This window comes from Diceros bicornis, chromosome X, assembly GCF_020826845.1.
Source record: "Diceros bicornis minor isolate mBicDic1 chromosome X, mDicBic1.mat.cur, whole genome shotgun sequence".
Classification (NCBI taxonomy): Eukaryota; Metazoa; Chordata; class Mammalia; order Perissodactyla; family Rhinocerotidae; genus Diceros; species Diceros bicornis.
Genome location: NC_080781.1, coordinates 128,036,904 through 128,059,696, shown reverse-complemented (window position 1 = coordinate 128,059,696; position 22,793 = coordinate 128,036,904). Strand labels below are relative to the sequence as shown.

At 37.6% G+C, this 22,793-nt stretch overlaps 1 long non-coding RNA gene across 2 annotated transcripts in view; it reads right to left on the bottom strand.

The window, feature by feature from the left end:
• LOC131400131 (uncharacterized) overlaps positions 1–22,559 on the bottom strand; it is a 28,297-nt gene extending 5,738 nt beyond the window's left edge. The window contains exon 1 of one of the 2 annotated variants that reach the window (XR_009217308.1): positions 22,207–22,559. This is a non-coding gene — a long non-coding RNA (uncharacterized LOC131400131). The remainder of the gene's footprint in view (positions 1–22,206) is intronic. The other variant, XR_009217307.1, reaches the window with a different exon arrangement.
• Between the last annotated feature and the right edge of the window lie 234 nt (positions 22,560–22,793).

The window sequence follows — 22,793 nt, the reverse complement described above, 5'->3', positions numbered from 1 at the left end:
AGAGGAAATTTAGACAAAGAAATAGATATGCACATAGGGAAGACCATGTGAAGACACGCAGGGAGAACATGTGAAGACAGAGGATTGGAGTGATGCATCTATAAGCCAAAGAATGCCAGAGATTGTCAGCAGACCACCAGAAACTACAAAGAAGCAAGGAAGGATCCTCCCCTAACACCTTCAGAAGGAGCGTAGTCCCGCTGACAACTTGATTTTGGACTTCTAGCCTCCAGAACTGTGAGAGAATAAATTTCTGTTGTTCTAAGCCACCCAGTTTGTGGTATGATACTTTGGCACAGCAGAACTAGCAAACTAAAGTAGTATCGCTTTAAGGGCTTAGGAATGAACAGTGAATATTTGATGAATAAATAAATGAAGTACTTTATAAATAAGAAATTTTGTGTACACTTCACAAATGAACAAACTCGGACATAAATATAATTGAGCTCTGTATTTGACACAGGATGTGGATTTCGATGACCTTCAAAGCTTAGATATTTTTATAACAGAGAAGTAAGGTTTTGTGATAGTGTCCCTTTTCCTTGATAAACACCATTCCTTTAGCTTTCTACAGTTTGGTACGGCAAGGGTATGTGTGTAAGACCTCTACCTTGCTGGAAGAGAAGAAATAGAAATCAAAAAGGAGAGTTGATTATTTGGAGATGACCTCACAAGTCAGGCCACAAGGAATCAAGCCGCAGAGGCTAGCTGAGAGTATATTAGAAACTGTGATTTTGCAGGCTAGGAAGCACTGGTGCACAACCCATCCCAACCCTGCAGCCTTCCCAATGTAGATTATGGGTAATTCTGCCTTGAACATTTGCCCAGAAACAATGGCTTAGGAAAAATCCTATTCCGAATCTGAGCATGTCCTCCTCAAAAAAGGCAAACGATGGACTCATGCAACCCTTAGTACTACTTAGATCTTGCCTCCCATCTAGAATAGCAAGCCCAAATGACATCAGGGAGGCAGTGTACTGTAATATTGAAAATCATGGGATTTGGGTTTTATTTCAGCTTTATTGAGGTATAATTGACATATTTAAATCAAAATTGTACCTATTTAAAATGTATGACATGATGTGTTGATATACATATACATGGTGAAATGTTTACCACAATCATGCTAATTAACATATTGATCACCTCACATAGTTACATTTTTTTTTTGGGATGAGAACAATTATCTACACTCTTAGCAAATTAAAGTGTAAAATACAGTACTGCTAACTACAGTCTTCATGCTGTACATTACATCTCCAGAATTTATTCACCCTGCATGTTTGAAACTCTGTACCATTTGACCAACAGTTCTCCATATTCCCCACCCCTTATCCAGGGTAACCATCATTCTATGCTTCTAAGAGTCTAACTTTTTTAGATTCCACATTTAAGTGAAATCAAGCAGTATTTATCTTTCTATGTCTGGCTTATTTCACTTAGCATAATGTTCTCCAGGTTCATCCATGTTGTCACAAATGGAAAGATTTCCTTCATTTTTATGAATAAATAATATTCCATTATATATCTATACAACATTTTCATTCTCCATTCATTCATTGATGGACACAAGTTGTTTCCATATCTTGGCTATTGCGATTAAAATGGACATGGGAGTGTAAATATCTCTTCGAGATACAAATTTTATTTCCTTTAAATATACAACCAGCAGTGGGATTGGGGATCTTATGATAATTCTATTTTCAATTTTTTGAGGAACCTCCATACTGTTTTCCATGATGTCTGTGCCAATTTACATTCCCACCAACGGTGCACAAGGATTTCCTTTTCTCCACATCCTTGACAACACTTGTTATCTTTTGTCTTTATTTTTTGTTTTTTTTCGTGAGGAAGATTGGCTCTGAGCTAACATCTGTTGCCAATCCTCCTCTTTTTGCTTGAGGAAGATTGTCGCTGAGCTGACATCTGTGCCAATCTTCTTCTATTTTATATGTGGGTCACCACCACAGTATGGCTTGATAAGTGGTGCATAGGTCCGCACCTGGGATCCAAACTCACGAACCCCGGGCCACTGAAGCAGAGCATGCAAACTTAACCACCACTACATCAGGCCAGCTCCCTCTTTTGTCTTTTTGATAATATCCATACTAACAGGTGTGAGGTGATATCTCATTGTGATTTTAATTGCATTTCCCTGATAATTAAGGATGCTCAGCGCTTCTTCATGTACCTGTGGGCCATTATATGCCTTCATGGAGAAGTATCTATTCAGTTCCTTTGCCCATTTTTTAATTGAGCTGTTTCCCTTTTTTTGCTAGTGAGTTGTATGAATTCCTTACATATTTTGGACATTAACCCCTTATCATATATATGGTTTGGAAATATTTTCTCCCATTCCATAGATTGTCTCTTCGCTCTGTTGATTGTTTCCTTTGCTATGCAAAAGCTTTTTAGTTCAATGCAATTTCATTTGTTGATTTTTGAATTTTTGCCTGTGCTTTTGGCATAATATCCAAAAATCATTGCCTACACCAGCATCAAGAGTTTCTCTCTCTGTTTTCTCCTAGCAGTTTTACAATTTCAGGTCTTAACGTTTCAGTCTTTAACTCATTTTGACTTTATTTTTGTATATGATGTGAGATAAGGGTCCAATTTCATTATTCTGCATGTGGATATTCAATTTTCCCAAACCATTTATTGAAGAGACATCCTTTCCCCATTGTGTGTTCTTGGCAACTTTGTTGAAGATCAGTTGACCAAAAATGAATGGATTTCTTTCTGGGCTCTCTATTCTGTTCCATTGGTCTACATGCCTGTTTTTATGTCAGTACCATATTGTTTAGGTTACTATAGCTTTGCAGTATATTTTAAAATCAAGCAGTGTGATGCCTATAGCTTTGTTTTTGCTCAAGATGACTTTGACTATTCAAGGTCTTTTGTGGTTCCATATGAATTTTAGGATTGTTTTATCTATTTCCATGAAAAAATGTCATTGGAATTTTGATAGGAATTGCATTGAATCTGTAGATTGCTTTGGGTAGTATGGACATTTAAAAATATTAATTCTTCCAATCTGTGTACATAAGATACCTTTCCATTTTTTCTGTCTTCGATTTCTTTCACTAATTTGTTTAATTATCAGTGTACATGTCTTTCACCTCCTTGGTTGAATTTATTCCTAATATTTTATTGGTTTTGATGCTATGATAAATAGGATTGTTTTCTTAATTTATTTTTCAGATATTTCATTGATAATGTATAGAAATGCAACCAATTTTTGTAAGTTGATTTTGTATTCTGCAACTTTACTTCATTTATTAGTTCTAATAAATTTTGGTGGCATCTTAGGGTTTTCTATATACAAGATCATACCATCTGCAAACAGAGTCAATTGTACTTCTTCCTTTCTGATTTGAATGCCTTGTATTTCTTTTTCATCCCTAACTGATCTGGCTAGGACTTCCAATACTGTATCGATTAGAAGTGGCAAGAATGGACATCACTGTCTTGTTCCTGATCTTACAGGAAAAGCTTTTGGCTTTTCACCATTGAGTATAATGTTAGCTGTGGGCTTGTCATACGTGGCATTTATTATGTTGAGGTACCTTCCTTCTATACCTTATTTGTTGAGAGTCTTTATCATGATAGGATGTTGTATTTTGTCAAATGCTTTTTTTCCATCTATTGACATGATCATATGATTTTTATCCTTCATTCTGTTAATGTGGTGTATCACGTTGATTGATTTGCACATGTTGAAACATCCTTCCATCCTAAGGGGAAAAAAATCTTACTTTATCTTGATGTATGATTCTTTTAATATGCTGTTGAATTTTGTTTGCTAGTATTTTGTTGAGGATATTTGCATCTATGTTCATCAGGGATATTAGTCTGTAATTTTCTTGTCTTATAGTGCCTTGTCTGGCTTTGGTATAGGGTAATGCTGGTCCCCAAAAATGAGTTTTTAAATGTTCCCTCCTCTTCAATTTTTTGGATGGAAGAATTGACATTAATTCTTCTTTTAATATTTGATAGAATTTACCAGTGAAGCCATCTAATCTTGGGCTTTTACACGTCAGGAAGTTTTTGATTACTGATTCAATCTCCTCATAAGTTATTTGTTTGTTCACACTTTCTGTTTATCCATGATTCCATTTTGGTAGTTTGTATATTTCTAGTAATTTATTCATTTCTTCTAGGTTATTCAATTTGACAATATATAATTGTTCATAGTAGTTTCTTATGACCATTTCTATTTCTATGGCATCCAATGTAAGGTCTTCTCTTTCATTTCTAATTTTATTGATTTGAGTCTTCTCTTTTTTTTCTTAGTCTAGATAAAACCTTGTCAATTTTTTTGATCTTTAAAAAAAGAAAGTGTTCTTAGTTTTGTTCATTTTTTTATTGTCTTTCTAGTCTTTACTTCATCTATTTCTGCTCTAATCTTAATTATTTCCTTCCTTCTGCTAACTTTGGACTCAGTTTATTCTTCTTTTTCTAGTTCCTTGAAGTGTAAAGCTAGGTTATTTGATATCTTTCTTCTTTCTTAATGAGGGCATGTATTGCTATAAACATCCCTCTTGGAACTGCTTTTACTGCATTCCATAGTTTTGGTATGTTATGTTTCCACTTTCATTTGTTTCAAGATATTTTTTTATTTCACTTTTGATTTTTTCTTTGACCCACTGATTGTTCAAGTGTTAATTTAATTTAATTTCCATGTATTTGTGAACTTTCCAATTTGCCTCCCATTATCGATTTCCAGTTTCATACCACTGTGATTGTAACAGATTCTTGATATAATTTCAGTCTTCTTAAGTTGGTTAAGACTTATTTTGTGGCCATACATATTATCTATTCTGGAGAACATTCCATGTGCACTTGAGAAGAATTCTGCCAACATTGGATGAAATATTCTGCATATGTCTGTTAGGTTTATTTGGTCTATAGTGTTGTTCAAGTTCAATATTTCCTTTTTGTTTTTCTGTCTGGATAATCTATCCATTGTTGAAAGTGAGGTATTGAAGATCTCTAATATTATTGTATTGTTGCTATTTCTCCCTTCAGATCTTTTAGTATTTGCTTTATAGATAGGGTGCTCCAATATTGGGAACATATATATTTATAATTGTCCTATCCTCTTAATGATTTGATCCCTTTATCATTGTATAATATTTTGTTTCTTATAACAGTGCTTCACTTAAAGTCTATTTTGTCTGATATAAGAATAGCCACATCAATTCTCTTTTGGTTACCATTTGCATGGAATATCTTTGTCCAAACCTTCACTCTCTTGCTATGTGTGTCTTTAAAGCTAAAGTGAGTCTCTTGTAGGAAGCGCACAGTCGGGTCTTGTTTTTTAATCCATTCATGCGTTGTATGTTTTTTGATTGGGGAATTTAATCCATTTACATTTAAAGTAATTAATAAGTAAAGACTTATTGCCATTTTAATTGTTATCTGCCTGTTTTGTAATTCCTTTTTTCCTTTCTTCCTCTCTTACTGTCTTCCTTTGTTATTTGATGACTTTTTTTTTAATGGTATGCTTTGGTTTCTTTCTCTTTATATTTTGTGTATCTATTACAGGTTTTTCACTGGTGTTTACCATGAGCCTTAAAGCAATGAATAGTTATAACAATCAATTTAACCTGATAACAATTTAACTTCAATCACATACACAAATTCTACAATTTGCTTCCTTTCCCCCAACGCTTTATGTTATTGATGTCTCCTTCTGGGTCTCCCATAATGTGCATATTGGTTCAATTTGTGGAGTCTCATAAGTCCCTTGGGTTTTCTTCACTCTTTTTCATTCTTTCTTCTTTTTGCTCCTCAGGATAATTTCAAGTGGCATGTCTTCTAATTCACTTATTCTTTTTTTTGCTTTATTTAGTCTGTTTTTGAATCCTTCTAGTGAATTTTTCAGTTATTGTGTTCTTCAGCTCCAGTATTTCTGTTTGCTTCTTTTTTTATTGCTCAGTTCTGTGCCTATTGCCAATCTCACAGAGCAGTGCCAGCTGTAAGGGCTTAATCCCCCCCCACCAACTTCCTTTGTTCCTAGCTGTCCCATAGGACCAGGCTTTTCAGGCCATTCAGCCCTCAGTATGAGATAAGAGAGAAACTGGCCCCACAGAAGGCACCCTGAGGGACCAAGAGGCAAGGTACATACTCTACATTCTCTTCCCCCCTGTGGGAGAAATCATGGACTGATGTGATCTTCCTGTTGCTCAGCTAAACCAGTTTGGGGGAGAGACTGACACTTGCAAAGAGAAATAGCTTTTCTTACCCAATATACATGTAACTACTCCAAGTTTGTGCTCCTCCAGGATGCTTCCACTTCTTAGCTGAATTATGAATTTCTCTTCAAGGTATTTTGGTGCCAATATTGTTTTATTGGTGTTTCTGTGGAGGAATGAGAGGTCATGCTTTCTACTCTGCCCTTTTGCTGACAACATTTCTCAAAAATCATGGAATTTGGAGCCAGATAGAGCTGAGTTTGAACCCGGCCTCCACAAGTTAATAGCTGTGTGATTTCAGGCAAGTTATTACTTAAAACTTATAGGGTTTTATGTATAGTTTTAGAAGTGGTATATTTCAATTCTGCACACATCCCATTGGCCAGATCCAGATATAGAGGCCCAAAATAACAGCAAGAAAGACTGAGAAATGTAGTCTTCCTGTGTGTACAACAAGAGTAAATTGGATTCGTGAGCATTTAGGCCCTCTCTGCAAGTCTTATTTCACATAAAGGGACTTTCAAGGTTTTGAGTCTGTCCATGTCAGTTTTATTTCTAACTTAGTGTATGTTATTTCAGGAAGACTTTTACATTTTCATATAAATAATTGCCTAGGAAATGTCTCTCTTCCACCTATATTCTGAGATAGTTTCTTTCTTTTTTATAGGGGGCTGACCTTGCAAAATGGTGAGCAAATTCTCAGTGATAAAATAGAATGGTTTTTATAGGCAGAGCACAGTGGCCTGGAATCCAGGTAGGTACTGTCAAGGATCAGATCTCTCCCATCCAAGGAAAGCAGGCTACCTATATGTAAAACTGTGCCATAAATGAGTATTTGATCTCCAGGGAGAGTACTAGCAAGGGCAAGTATTGTCCATATAATAAAAGTCATAATATGATTGAATAGGAATAACCTTTAGAAGCTGCAAAGGGCATATAGCAGAGAAAATGTTTAATGCTGTTTCATAGGAAGTGCCATGGTATACATATTTCTTCATCCTCAGTTTTCACCTTAATCAAGAAGGATGTTACTTTTCCTACTTAAAGGAGCTAACAATATTTCCCCCTTCACTGTAATGCAGCAGAAAACCTGAAGAAAAGTATTACCACATGGCAAGGTTTTCGGATACTAAATGTCAGATTGGAGTGAGTGAGATGAAGATTACAAACTGACACAAATAGGAGAGAAGCCATTTCCTAGTAAGTAGTAATACAGGCAGACTACATTTTGCTGCCTGTATTGTGGTGGGGCGAGGAGGCTCCTTAACAATTCAGTGACAAACACTCTGTATCCAAAGTGAACTTTGATAAAGGTTATAAGCAAAAACTTAAGAATTTTCTGCAAAAAGTAACATGGACCCTGAGTGAAAATAACATCCCAGTGGAGACATGCATAGAAATTAACTCAATAAATATCTGTTGAATGAATGAATGAGGGAGAAGTGGGAATATCAAGGTGCCATCCATGGGGGAGTTAGGAAGAGGAGAAGCAAGAGAAATGAGATAAGAGGAGACAAGTAGGGTTCATTTCTTAAGTACCTAAGAAGTACTACTATTTTAAAAAATATATACTTATATACTGGCTATGGGGCTTGATCCTCCTGCAAAAAAACCATACCCTGTGTGGAGTATGTAGACTACTGGTAACAACGTTTTTTCATATGCTCTTTTCACTCAAGTTTCCTAGCAGTATTAAAGGCATGCTTCAACCTCAAGGTCAACTCCATCAGCCCAGATGGAAAGAATCTTGAATAAACAAAGCCAGTGAGCAAATCTTCCACACAACATCGGTCAAATTCTACTGACTGCCAAGAAAGACCAATTAACCTGTTTTCCCCATTTTCACTAGGACCAAGAGTGGAACTGCTTATCTATCATAAGAAAGCCTGTTCTAACAATATAGCCAGCCAGATAATAAATGGCTTACAATTTACTAGATGATCTGTTTTTTCAGAAATTGCTCCTAAAATTGTGTATGAATATACTCTTTGACCAAGAGATCATACTTCTAGGAAAGACACACTGGCAAAAGTATGAAAAGCTATGTGCAAGGCTATTTATTGCAGCATCATTTATAATAGCAAAAGGCTGGACACAAACCAAATGTCCACCAATAGGGTACCGTTTGAATAAATTATATTACATTCATGCAAGGTGAAAAGCGTGTATATTATGCTACTGTTTAGCTAAGAAAGGGGGGTACATCTTGTTATACCAGAAATCTAGGAAGCTGTCAAAGACTACAGAAGTTGTATCCAAACAACTCAGGCACAAACTTAAAGAGACTTCCATTGACCAAATATAGAAACATTTGGGCATCAATTAGAATAATAATTTTGATGAATGAAAACACATCAAATATGTGTAAATCCATAGGTTCATAGTGGTATTTTAAAAAGTTATTGTTCACCTTTGGAGGTTGCTAGGGAAATAATTCATATGTATTGGCTTATATTTTAAAAATGAAAGCATAAACCCAAATCTCAAAAAATGCTTGAGGAAGAAAGGAATAGGATGGAGGATACAGGAATAGAAACTATATTTGTTTGAATATATCTTGATTTATAGATTCGCTTTACATAATTATTTTTACATAATTATTAAAAGCTAAATCCAAATAAAGCAGTCTCTGAAATTTGAAAGCAAAATGAAACATAAATCTAGCTACATATCAGGTGGTGGCAAATAACACACAGAATTATTTCAAGAGACTTGTAAAAAGAATTACCCCCCCCAAAAAAAAACCACACAACAATATAAAATTAAATTAAACTTTGAGAAATCACATTTATGATGGTAGTTCTAGATTGTTATTCTGAGATTATGGTGTGTGTATTATAGGATAAAACAAACAATTATGTCAGTGTCAGTGGGAAGTAGAATTTTCAATGTGAGAGAAAAGAGATACAGATCAAAGAGGTTAACTAAAACTTTTGCAATCTTGAATTCTAATTGGAATATTAGTGTGAACTCCTGATGTTATTTTTCCTTAAAGAAAAATATTTCCTAGCTCTGCCCACTGAAATGTCCTAGAGATAATAATCAACATAATGGCAACAAGAATGCTGAGTGTCCAGATTATGGTCTTGAGACACTATTTCCCACTAAAGGAAAGCAGTGATCCTTGGAAAGATAGAAGATTACAGGTCTAGGACTGGAAGTGAACGAACTGAGTGAGCCTGGGACACATTGTCATACAAGAGGGTAAGGAAGCTACCAAAGGTTACTGGGGTTGTGTACAAAAATCTCGGGTACCTGTCAAAGAGGTTCACATTAGCCAAAGATGGGACAACTTGAGCCTCAATAAGAATAATCATTTCAATGAGTTAAAATGTGTCTAACCCATATGTTTAAATTCATGTGTTCATAGTGATACTAAAAAAAAAATGCACTGGTAGACTTTGAAGGATGCTAGGCAACCAAGTCCTTATTCTGAAAACCGGTAGAAAAAGAGAAAACAATGAACCATTGACCTTCTCCTTTCCTAAATAAATTGTACCATTGGGTAACTAAATAGTAGATGAGGAGAAAGTTTCCCTTCATAGAAGTGTTCCAGCTAATAAACGAAGAAAGAATGATAGAATTGGAATATCACCATTTTGCAACCTTACAGTAAAATAATTGATATAAAATCATCAGTGGATGTGGGCATCACAAAAGGAGAAACAACCTAGAAAAGTTTCAGATGGCATACCCTACAATCCCACAATTACAGTCTTAGGTATATACCAGAGAAGCTCTTGCACCTGTGAACTGAGAGACATGTATAAGATGGTTCATAGCAGCACTGTTCCTAATAGGAGAAAAATGGATGACAATCCAGATATCCATACAGTATAAAGGATAAATAAATAGAGGTATAGTCATACAATGAAATACAATATCACAGGGAAAATAAATGAACTCCGACTGTACACAACAGAAGTGAGGAGGGGGAAAAAGAGAAAAAAACACAAAAGAATATATTCAGTGTGAGTCCATTTACATAAAGGTCAAAAAACAGGTGGCATTAAACAATCATTGTTTCAGGATACAGACATTTGTGGTATAACGGTCAAGTGATGTAAGAATATAATTAACAGAAAATTCAGAATAGTAGCCCAGGGTGGGTGTTGGGGGCATATATGATTGGGAACAGACATGCAAGAGGCTTCAAATGCACTGGTGATATTTTATTTCTTAAATTGGATGGTAGGCATATTTGTTTCCATTTTATTATTATTGTTTAAAAAGTGTGTGTGATACATATTATATATATGTATGTGTATACAGGTATGCATATATGTGTGTGTCTATATATAGGCACACACAAAAGAGGTTTATATAATGGCTGAGATATAACATTTGTAGAACAAACATTTGAAAAAGAAAAGAATTTGACCATAAATAATTAAGGCACATAAAAGTAAATAATTAAATAGAATTATTATAAAGCTGCAAAGAAAATGCAATTGTTCAACTTTGAAACACTACAAGAGTGATTCATTCATCAAATGTTGTTTAAGTCCCTATGTGACAGGTACTGTGCTGTGTGATGGAGATGCAGTGACAAACAACAAACGCACAATCCCTGTTCTGTAGTGGGGGGGAGAAACATTGAACAAGTAAATGACCCATAAATGTGCCCTTATAAACTGCAGTGAGGGTATTAGTATAACAACCAACATTTACTGAGTATGTTTCTGTCAGAACTGTTGTAAAAGGTAGACTACCATTTTATAGGGAAGAAAACTGAGGTACATCTATGTTAAGCAACTCACTCAAGGTCAAATAGCTTAGAAGCAGAGCAACTGTGAATCAAACCCAGGCAGTCTGACTGCGGAGCCCAAGCTCCTATGCTATCCTGAGTAGGAAAACACGAATTATTAGGCGGACAACGGGGCTTAGTTTAGCTTTTATGGGCCAGGGAAGGCCTCTCTGAGCGCCTGACATTTATGCACAGACATATAGCATTAGGAAAAGCTACCTTGATCCTTTGTATGTATTAAATGATCTTCTAAGTGGTGGGAAGCCTAGAGGGCAGGTAGGCAAAAGGAGAATCCTGAAGAGGGAGGTCGTAATGAGAAGCTTTTCTCCTTCAGCCCCTCTGCTCTTTCTCTCCGGCCTCAAGGGAGCGTGCGGCAAAGGGGACTGTAGTGCAGTGTTTGGCCAGGGCCTGGCACCAGGGGGCAAAGGAGTAAGAAAGGAGCATCAGTTACCATTTTGGCTGCATCAAGTCTCTCTACTTTGGCTTCCCCTTGGGCCACTCTCGGGTTCCAGATAAGCCCCCAGGCCCTGAGCAGCTCCTTCTCCGTGTCTTCCTTTAGTGCTCCTTTGCTTCACTGAGGCCTGCACCACACTTTCCTTATGACCAGGCCTATGTTCTGTGCCTCAATTCAGGCTACTACTTCAAGGCTTCTGTACCCTGAACAAGCAGCAAGCCTCTGCACGGAGCAGCAGGCTAGCTGACAAGAAAAAATAATCAAGTATGGAAAGATGATTGCAATGCACTTCAAAAATCAATCCAGACATTGCCTGTTAAACAGTCTTCCAAGAGTGTGTTGCTATTTGGCATGAAAGCCAGAAAGACTTGTCCACAGCAATGCAATCAGTATTTGACTTGGAGACAATTCTGCAAATGCACAGCAAAACAGGCTGCAGGTTAATAAAGACCAAGTTAAGAAAATGCTAGGTGATTTTTTCTAATGATGACAAATTTTGAAATCACAGAGAATTTGCAGAGAATTAATGACGGTCCTATTATTGTTTTCACAAGAAAAGACATTCAAAATTACTTTGACTTCAGAGTAAAATACTCTATTGCTCTTAAACCTCATTCAGAGCTAAAATCTTCAGGTGTTTTTGAGGCAGATATTCCAGAGAATACAAAATCCAAGGATAGTTTGCTTCCAGATAAGGCTATGAACTTAACCTGAAGAACTAGACAGATAAGGAAACATATTTGGATAACCTAATGGCAAGCCCTATACTACGACTTCAAATATGGAGGATAAAACTTTTAAAGAGAAAGAAATTCAAACACATGTGAATATGATACATCAATGGTCTCTTATTCAGAACTATTTTTCACATAAATATTACAAATTCTAAACCATTGGATGGTCAAGGAAATAATTGAATGGTTCACAAATGTGTTAGTTGTTTCACTATGAGATGATGCTGTCAAGAATAAGAAGGGAGATGGCAATGATTTAAGAGTTGGGGATACTAACAATAGATTTCCCCAACATTTGTCAGGCTAAGTGTATTTTAAAAAGCCTTCCTGCTTTAAATGTCAGTGAATGGGGTGGAGTGTATGGGGAACAAGAGAAGCCAAATGTAACAGAATAATAGCCCTAGCAATAGCCACTCTCCCCACTTAGAGTTTCCAACCATCCTGGGGCATGCTGATGGTTACAGAATCTTTGTGGATGTTGGATGTTGTGAATGGAGAACGTGTTCTCTATAAATCACTTTTGAAGCTGTAGCACAGACGGGAGTGTATGGCATAATAATTGTGAAAGAAGCTCTCCTGAGTTTAATGACAGACAAGGAATTTGGGAGAGTACTACTCATGAAGAAGCCACTTGCTATGAAACTTGTGTGTCCATTTTGAAAAGGAACAAGGAATAAGAAAATCATCAGGGAAAAGTTTAATTCTCATTGGGAACATTTGAAGCTTTCTCTGGAATTTCAATAGAAAGAGTTGTTTTGTTTTGTTTTTAATTCTTTCCCTTAATATTGCACGTAGCCATTGCTCATTCTGTGGCACATACTTTGTCAGAACTCCCCTAAAGTTTTGGTGAAAAGTATTCAAAGCAACTACAAAGAACACTTCAAAATTGAAATCCAAAAGAGTGAAACAGAGAAATTAGAAACTTCTTATGAAAGAGGATTATACCCTAAAACCTGAGTATGCCTATGTTTAGGACACATAAAATGTGTTTCATGCATTCTTCATTTTCAATAAAGTATGTTCTTTTTATATTTTATTAATGATATTTTTAAAATAGATTTTTACACTTTTTGAAATGTATTCTATAAAATATTTTGTATATATCAACACTTCAGAATACTGCTCATTGGAGAGTGAATTGTTTCAAATACAGACAATTTCATATCAGTTGTGATGTTCTGCTTATCATATGGACCATTTTAAAGAAACTGTTAAAATATCAAATAATTCAATAATTATATATCATTATTTACTTTAGCATTTCTTAATTTTTGAGCACAACTATTATTTTTGTACCTAAGTAACTGTTATAAAATTCAAGTTTCTTTTTCTCTCCTAGTAATCTTTCATATTGCATTTATCTCTAAGGAAAAAAAAATCAGCTATGTTGTCTGCAGAAGGAATATATATATATATAATATACATGAATTATAACTTGCTATAAATGTATATAATATATACATGAAAAGATTTTTTTGTTTTATCTATAATAGCGAGGAGGAGCAGAAAGGATGAGGAGGAGGAGAAGGAGGAGGAAGAGAAGGAGGAGGATAAGACAGGAAAAGGAAGAAGTAGGTGGAAGGAGGAGGAGGGGGCAGATGGGAGGAAGTGGAGGAAGGAGGAGGAGGAGAGAGAAGGAGGAAGGAGGAGAGAGGAGAAGAAAGGGGCAAAAAAGACTTTATTAATAATAAGGGAACAGCTAAGTTTATTGTATCCCATCCATTCCATGGAATTTTCACAGTTGTTAAATATATCTGTGATGACTAGTAATTTGTCAAAATGTTTAAAACATATAGCATAAAAAGCAGAATACACAGTTGTATGCACGCAATGGTTATGATGGTGCTCAGGGCAGGCCACCCCAAGACGCACCACTCTGATATGTGGATTATTTCGAGCTGAAAACAATGAAGATGCAGAAGACTCAGGAAAATCATTTGAGTTTCCTCCCCCAAACTGCCTAAAGGAATTTAACTCTGGGTGTAGACAGACTGCCAGGGTCCTCGCTAAGCCCATTCTTAACAAAGTTCTGTTTACCAAATATTTACATTTGTAAAGGTATCTCCCTCTGTGTAGTGAGAAGAGGGGAGGATGACCTTATCTGTGAAAACGCTTAACAGGATGGAAGAAGACTTAAATGTACACACTCTTGATTACTATAATTCCTGTCTCTCTGGCCACATTCTCTATAGGTGGCCCTGCAAAGCATTGTCTGACAAACATTTACATTTCTCTCTCCATGTGAATTGTCTTCTTCCCCTCTGAAATCCCAAAACACCACCCCCAACACCTTCCACGCCTTTAGCTACAATACTTAAGCAAGCAGCTTATACAGAATGACAAGTTGCTCATTTCTGAGTTTCTCTCATGTATACATGTTATTAAACTTGGTATTATTTTCTCCTGCTAACCTGTCTTGTTAATTATTTGGTCAACCAGAAGAACCTTAAGGGAAAGGGCAGAGGGAGATTCTCCCTCTCTCCCGACAGTTACAAACTATGTAAAAAGGTATATGCTTGCGGGCATTACTTGGAAGAGAATAAGCAGAAAAAAAGTTGTTTTGCATCATGGGACTAAGAGTGGAAAGTTATTTTTTGTCCTTTTTCAAAATGTTTTAGCACTGTTACATTGTTTTTGCAATAAAATTTTTAAAAAGTGAGGAAATGGATCACTGCGGTTAATTAATCAACATGGCTATGATAAAGAACCAAAGATTTACCTGAGAATGATCTTTTGGCTAAAAAATAAATCCCCCATTACTTATCATTTTAAGCATGGATCTTCTCAACCCCACATACAATTTAGTGGCAAGGTAAGGAGCACAAGGAAATGAAAAACAGTCATAAAATATAGGCAGACTGTTCTGAGGAAGAGAAGCTGCCAAAACAGGCTTAAATGTGCATCTTCATGGTAACAGACTGTGCAGCTGGGAAACAGCATCCGCCTCTGAGTCTCCCATGAAAATGCGATCAGAATTGGAAGCTAAGGTGTGCAGAATATAAAATGAAATAAATAAGAGTCCTCCTTAAAGTGCCTAGACTTTTCCTTTTGTGTGCTAATTTTAAATGAATGAATCCCCCAAAATGATTAAACACCTAAAATTAGCATTCTCTATTTTTCAGCTAACTCCTTGCACAAAGATTAGAAACGCAGCATAAGCAGAAATTTTGCACCTGGGTCAGAGAGTCTATTCTTGACCAGATGCTACCTATTGGTCACCCCTGAAAAAGGCTTTAATGGCCCTTTCTTTTCTGGCTATTACTATTCTTAGCATAATTCCTCTGGCCTCACTGGGGATAAGTGCCTCCATAAGAAACAAAAGGGCTGAGACCAGAGGCCAGCAATTTTTCACCTGGAATACACTGCAGGGTTGGAGAGAACAGGGTAATTACCTTTAGCAATGAAATTCTGTTTTGATAAGACCCTGGGGGAGGGGGCAATGTGAAGGAATAAATAGGTCAGTTCATTTTTTTCAGCTTCCCTGAGTCAGCAGCCGCTTGGCTGCTCTAACACAGGGGAATGGGAGCCCTGACGACTCATGGGTCAGCAGAACATATGTTGTTTAAATAAAATCTATCAATGCCTTGAGATATGGCTGGTCTTCAAAAACCTGTCTTTCGTACAAAAATATCAACAGCTCAGCTCCCACCCTTTGGCTGCTCTACATCTCAGTGCCAGCCTTTCACTAACCACTTTTTTTCAGAGCTGGTATACAGAACCCGTAATCCTTCATAAAATTGCACATCTCCCTGAGGTACGAATATTTTTCAAGCACCGGTTGAAACTAGGGAATGAAGACTGTTAAAATTTCAAGCTTCCCACGGAGTTACAGCCACTGATCTGGACTGTAACAAGGTCTGATGACTTGGAAAGAGTCGAGTGAATATCCCACAAGCTTATTAATGTACAGAATAATGCAGACTGGCAGCATCTCCCTGCTCGTCCGCTGGCCTTCACCTGTGGAAGCCATCACCCTTAGATAAAGTCTTTAATTATTTCTCGTCTGATTACCACACTCCAGCCCCACCTCCAGAAAAGGGTGTGCATTATCCACAACCTGGAATTCCCTGTCCACCTGAGTTTCACACTCATGAGTGGGTGCATTGGATTGCTCCCCTGGCACACATACACAGCGTCTGGATTCCAAACACTGATGTGAAAAATCACAACCTCTAACACATTTCTAATCTACCACAGGTCAAAGCTATGCCTGTGATACTGACCTAGTAGATCAAAACATGAACTAGGTTATAAGTCACTGTTGGAACAAAAGAAAGAGAAAGAGTAAATGGACATTATGCTAAGTGAAAAAAGCCAGACTCAGAAAGACAAATACTGTATGAATCTAAAAAAGTCAAACTCATAGAAGCAGAGAGTAGAATGGTGGTTGCCAGGTTCTGGGGGAAGGGGAAATGGGGAGACATTGGTCAAAGGGTACAAAGTTTCAGTTGTAAGGTAAATTCTAGAGATCTAATGTACAGCATTATAACTATAGTTAGTAATACTGTATTATATACTTGAAACTTGCTAAGAGAGTTGATTTTTTTTTTTAGCAATCATATTTTTCATGTGTTTTTAAACACTTCTCTACAGAATTGACAGAATGGGCAGCACATCCATTCACTAATATAAAACTGTTAAGAGAGTTGAACTTAAATGTTCTCACCACAAAAAAAATCATAACTATGTGAGGTGATGGATATGTTAATTAGCTTGATTGTGATAATCATTTCACAATGTATACACATATCAAAACATCACCTTGTACACCTTAAATATATACAATGTTTATTTGTCAATTATGCCTCAATAAAGCTGGAAAACAGAGTAAATAAGCAAGAGGGCAGGGTGAAATTATATGCTTTTGCAGTGCTGTCTTGGGATAGGAAGAGAAAGTCTTTGAAAGGCACTCATAGATCTGTTGGTGGGGAGGACACATCCAGCGCCTGATGGAGATGGTGGGAGGTCATCATGTGTGGAACCAAGGTTCTCTCTCTGTAGAAATGAACAGGAAGATAAAGGACAACGAGTAGGCAAACATAAGGAGGAATCTCTCAGAGAACTGCCCACCAAGAATATTAAGTCAAGTTTGCTCAAGTGCTTTCACCTAGCAACTAACATTTAATAAACGCTGTTTCAACCACTGCTCCAATTGTTTTACATGCACCAATAATTTAATCATCATACACCCTATGAGATAGGTAATGCTATATCCCCGTTGAACGATGAGGAAATTGAGGCACAATGCATGCTCTTTGCTACTCCACTATAGTCTGTATCAGGAGTCGGCAAACTTTTTCTGTAATGCCAAACAGTAAATATATTTGGCATCGCAGGCCACACACCATCTCTATCTCAAGTACTCAACTCTGCCATTGTAGTGTAAAAGCAGAAATAGACAATACATAAATGAATGATCATGACCATGTTCCAATAAAACTTTCTTTACCGCTAAATTGAATAAAGGCTGCAGGACAGATTTTACCCTAGGGCCATAGTTTGTAGACCTCTGATATATGTTTCTGGGGTCACAGGGAACTCGCTCAGAGACATGTAGCATCAGAACACAAAACTGTTGCTTGTAGGTAATGGGATTTTTCACATTGTCAGGCATTTTGATCTTGTGGGTCTGCATCACTGAGCCAGTTTGCTTTAGGTGTGCAATGTGTCCAAGGAACATAACTGCAATTTATGAGAGCCAACAAGACTCTTTGACTCCAAAAGGTGCCATTAAGAAGGGATCTCAGGGGCCGGCCTGGTGGCGAAAGCAGTTAAGTGCGTGCGCTCCGCTGTGGCGGCCCGGGGTTCACCGGTTCAGATCCTGGGCGCGCACTGACACACTGCTTGGCAGGCCGTGCTGTGGCGGCGTCCCATATAGAGTGGAGGAAGATGGGCATGGATGTTAGCCCAGGGCCAGTCTTCTTCAGCAAAAAGGAGGATAGGCAGATGTTAGCTCAGGGCCGATCTTCCTCACCAAAAACAAAAAGGGGGGGGGATTTCAAACACTACCCACATCAGAATAGGGAAAGAAGTACAGGCCTGGCATCTTTAGACATGTTCTGAGACTCCTTCCCCCAAATTATAAAGGCAGAGCCCATCAGAATCACCCATCCTAAGAACAGTGTCATTCCAGAGGGTATTTGATGCAAAGGATGAGAGAGAAACATTCCTATATTGTTTGTAATTTAATTTTAGATATTTCAGCATAGACAGTGTGTTAACTTTTTCCTACATCCTAGGTTCTGATAGTTACCATGTGAAGTGCTCTAATAAGGAATGCATACTCCAGAGGTGATTAGTTAGCATCTGAAGGACCCTATCTCAGAGGCCCTCACTCCATAGGAAGCTACTGCAAACCTTCCAAATACAGGTATCTAAATCTGCACCAGAGGCTTGGTTAGTTAGCATGAGGATATATGGTTTCTAGAAAGCGTTTACCTCAAGCCTTTCCTGAAAGAGACTGAACGGTCTGTTAAGACCAGCAGCTTTACATATTTGAAGTAGCACCCTAGATCTAGAACCCTGTTCTTTTGGATCCATGTGCTGCCACTAAATGAGAAATTCTATCACTTGAGCCTACAAATATGGTAAGTGACTCTGCCTTTATAATATGGTGCCTTTGCCTCAGAGATTTTCTTTCATGTGAAGTGCTTTGTCTAAGTGCCCAGGAGCCCTAAAGGGACAGAGAGTAGGAACTGCTTACAGAAATAGACTATGCAACTGTGTTTGTGACTGTTCGTTAATAAATGTTTGCACATGTACCGGAGTGTGATCTGAGACTTGCTTTTATTATAACATACCACCAGGTAGCAGGTTATAGGGGAGGAGATATGTAGCTCGCATGCACTTTTAATTTTCTGAAGCTATTCATATCTACCAAGAAACACTGACAATTGTTTGACAGACAGATTGACTTATGTCCCGTTACACAGGTACATTCACTTGTTTAACCAGAGTATCTTTTGTGCAAATTGTTCTATTCAGTGCCGCGATGGGTACCAAAGACATGGAAAACATGGACCCTATCCTCCAGGAAATCGGTTTGGTATTGTAGGGAAAAGAAAACGTAGTGAGTGTATTTTAATATTTTCTAAAGATTGCTATTTTCAGACTTTGCATTAGCTTTTAACTCAGTTTATAGAGCATTTAGCAGCCACATTGATATACACGTATTTTCACCAATCTCGTTTTACAGCTGAGGAAACTGGAAAATGAAAAATTATAAATACAGCTTGACAAAAATCTTATATTTCCCTAAAGCCTTAAAGTATTTATTAGTAAGAATGATTAAAGAGGTAAGTGGGAGGGCATACAGAGGATTGCAAGCAAGTTGTAGTTGAATGCAGAATAGAGAAGTAATTCAAAGAGCAAGATTCTTATCCAAATTGAGCTTGAAATCCTTACTACATAACCAATCACAAATAAAAACATGTTCAAAGGCATTGAGTCAATTCTCTCCAAAGAAAATCTATTCAAGTACAAAGTGCAAGCTGTAAACATTTGAGCTGCCACGATAAATCAGTCTCCCGAGATCTTTGCACGAGTGTGCACATCTGGTTTCCATGTGGCACATATTGAAACCAGAAACTGACTCCTGGATAATCATATTTGTAATTACGTTCCTGAAATCGAACAGCATAATTCAAGAGGGTTTTAATTCTGAGCCCAGTCTTGCATTTTAATCCAATCTTGTTTTATCTGAAAGGACCACCGCACTCAGCAATAATGGAGACAAAGACGCAAAGACTTGAGATCACAAAAAAAGACGTCTAGTCTTTGTTTTCTTTTCTGTCATACTAGCCAGAATATAGGACATGTTAACATTAAGGAATATCCCCAGAATCCTCTGTCACTCCTTAAAACTTAGCTGGGAAAGATAGTGGCATTGAATACCCAGTGACAATAATGTTGTCATTCTCCAGACCCCTTGAAACAGTGAGGAAGGTATAGTTGCCTGGCTTTGACACAGCCTTCCTATCTTAATGAAAATCAAAACTAAGCAGCTCTGCCAGGTGGCCATTATGCCCAGGAAGAGTCTCATGATAACCTACTCAGTCTCTTCCCAAGTCTCAAAAGAGAAAGTTAATTCTCCAGCTTCACACACATACAAAAATATTTCTAGCTATGGATCAGACTTTCAAGTCATATGATGACTTCTGGTGCACACAGTAAACAAAGTCACAGATTAGCATCTGGGAGTCAGGGTTCCCAGCTACTAGAATGCCAGTAGACCTCAAAGTCTTATTGGTACCTCTCAAGACCAGTGGTGCCATCACATCTCCCTCACTCTGGTTTTCAAGAATCCCTAGCAGTTGGAGAGCAACTGCAGCAGCATTTGCTCCCTGACCCCACTCGGATTGGAGTGAGCAGTCTCTCCACCTGTCCCCTCTTTGACTCCTGCATCCAAACTCCTAATGTATACTCCCTCTTCCTTCCTCTATCTCCACACCCCAACAAACACAAGCATACTCTCTTCTGATCTTATAGCTTCTGAGAAAAGTCATTCCTTCCTACAAAATTATTTGAACCCTAGAATACAATATAAAAAATATTACAGACACACACTTCTGTGGATCAACAAAGAAAAATAAGTGTGTAACCATGGGCCCTCCAAGACCAGTTCAACTGACCCCATCTCTTATCAACAGAGTGATTAAGAATTGCCTTTCAGAAAATCTGCAAAGTCACATAGCTAGAGCATGTACAAAAGAAGAAATCTTGACCTGAAATGACCGAGGAACCAAGGATCCTCCTTCTCATGGAACCCAAGGACCAGGACACAACCAGAACTTGAAAGCTGGACACTTATCAGAAGCGAGGGGTCCCTCATTCAGGAAGATTGGTGTTAAATTTCCTTCCCCACCTCACCATAAATGTTTAGAACGCTGTCATAAATTTTAAAACCTTACCATAAGTGCTTGAAGCCCACCAATCAAAACCTGTCCCACCAGAATTTCTGAGTGCCAGCCTGTTCTCCCTTACCTCTTAAACTTCACCCCAAATCCTCAATCAGGGAGATAGATCTGAGGGCACATCCCAACCTGTTCTCCCTGCAAATCAGTCTTGTAGAATAAAGCTGATCTCTTTTCCCAAAGGCTGATGTCACAATTAATTGGCTAGTTTACACGCATCAGGCAAGTGAACCCCAATTTTGTGCAGTAACAAGTGCAATGACAGATTCAATACAATTCTAAAGATAATTGCCAGTTGAAATTCTTTAAATAATTTGAAATGAAACCCTTTGAATATGAATTTTATTTAGCAGTGAATGGTGAGTCTGGCCGTAGAGTGAGAGGACAGGGGCTAAATTATATTAAATGCACACCTATACCCTCTTACATCAACAATGTGGGGGATCAGAATTGGCCACCCCAAAATGTGTCTCTTTGCCTTGCCTTGATTATTTTTAAGAAGAAAAGACTCTGAAAGAAAGTTTGACCTCCCCCGCAACTGCCTGAAAGAAATTTAAGATAGCTCCATAGATAACTCTGTGTATCAGTAGACTGGGAGTGTCTTTGCTAAGCCCACTCTTATCAAAGTTCTGTTTACCAAACATTTGCTTTTCCATCTCCATTTAAATTGCCTTCCTCCCCTTTGAAGTCCCAACCCACTACCACCAACACCCTCCTTTGTCTTTAGCTGAAGATGCTATCTAAGATGCATTGCCATGTCTAAGATGCAACCTTGCCATTCGGGCTGAGTTACTCAGCTTTCCTGGGTCTCTCTCATGTATACATGTAATAAAGCTTTGTGTGATTTTCTCCTGTTATTCTGTCTCATGTCAATTTAATTTGTAGACCAACCAGAAGGACCTAGAGAATAGAGAATTTGTCTTCCTCTCCTACAATGATTAAATAGGCTGAGGGGAATGAATACAAAGTCATAGAAAATACAAGAATAAAAAGTAAGGTGAACAAATATTGAACTGATAGCTTATTCAAGTAATAGATGGGAAGTTATGTGTTCAAATAACGGACTAAAAAGAAAAAACAAAGTGATATATTAGAAAGACAGTTTTCTACATAATATTTTGGTCAAAATAAAAAAAGCCTCATATAAGAATTCTGTACTCACCAGCCGATGAATTACTATTTTTCACTCTGAAGTGGTCACACAGATTCTTTGTTTTGCAGATCGGCAGTATGGCGCAGTAGAATGCACATGGTCTTAGAATGAAGTTGTGGTTCACATAAAGCAGAAGTTTTCAACCTTGTTACCTATTGGAATCACCTAGTAGGTTTTAAAACTCCAGATGCCTGGGCCCCACCCTCAGACAGCCTGATTCATTGGGAAGTGCCTCAGCATCTACGTACTTTTACTTTTTTAAACTCCCTGAGAGATTCTAATGGACATTCATATTTGAAAATCACTATCTCAGAGCAGTGTTCTTAAAGTGTGGTCCCTGTCCCAATAGCGTCAGAATCACCTGGGAACTTGCTAGAAATGTAAATTCTACAGCCCCACTCCAGTCTCATTAATTCAGAAACTCTAGGGGTGGGGCCCAGCAAACTTTTAACAAACCCTCCAGGAAATTCTGATGCAGGCTAAAGTAGGAGAAGCACTGCCATGGAACAGTGATTCTCAAACTTCGGTTTGCATAAGAAAAACCTGGGGATCTTGTTAAAATGCAAATCTGATTCAGTAATTCTGAGGTGGAGTCC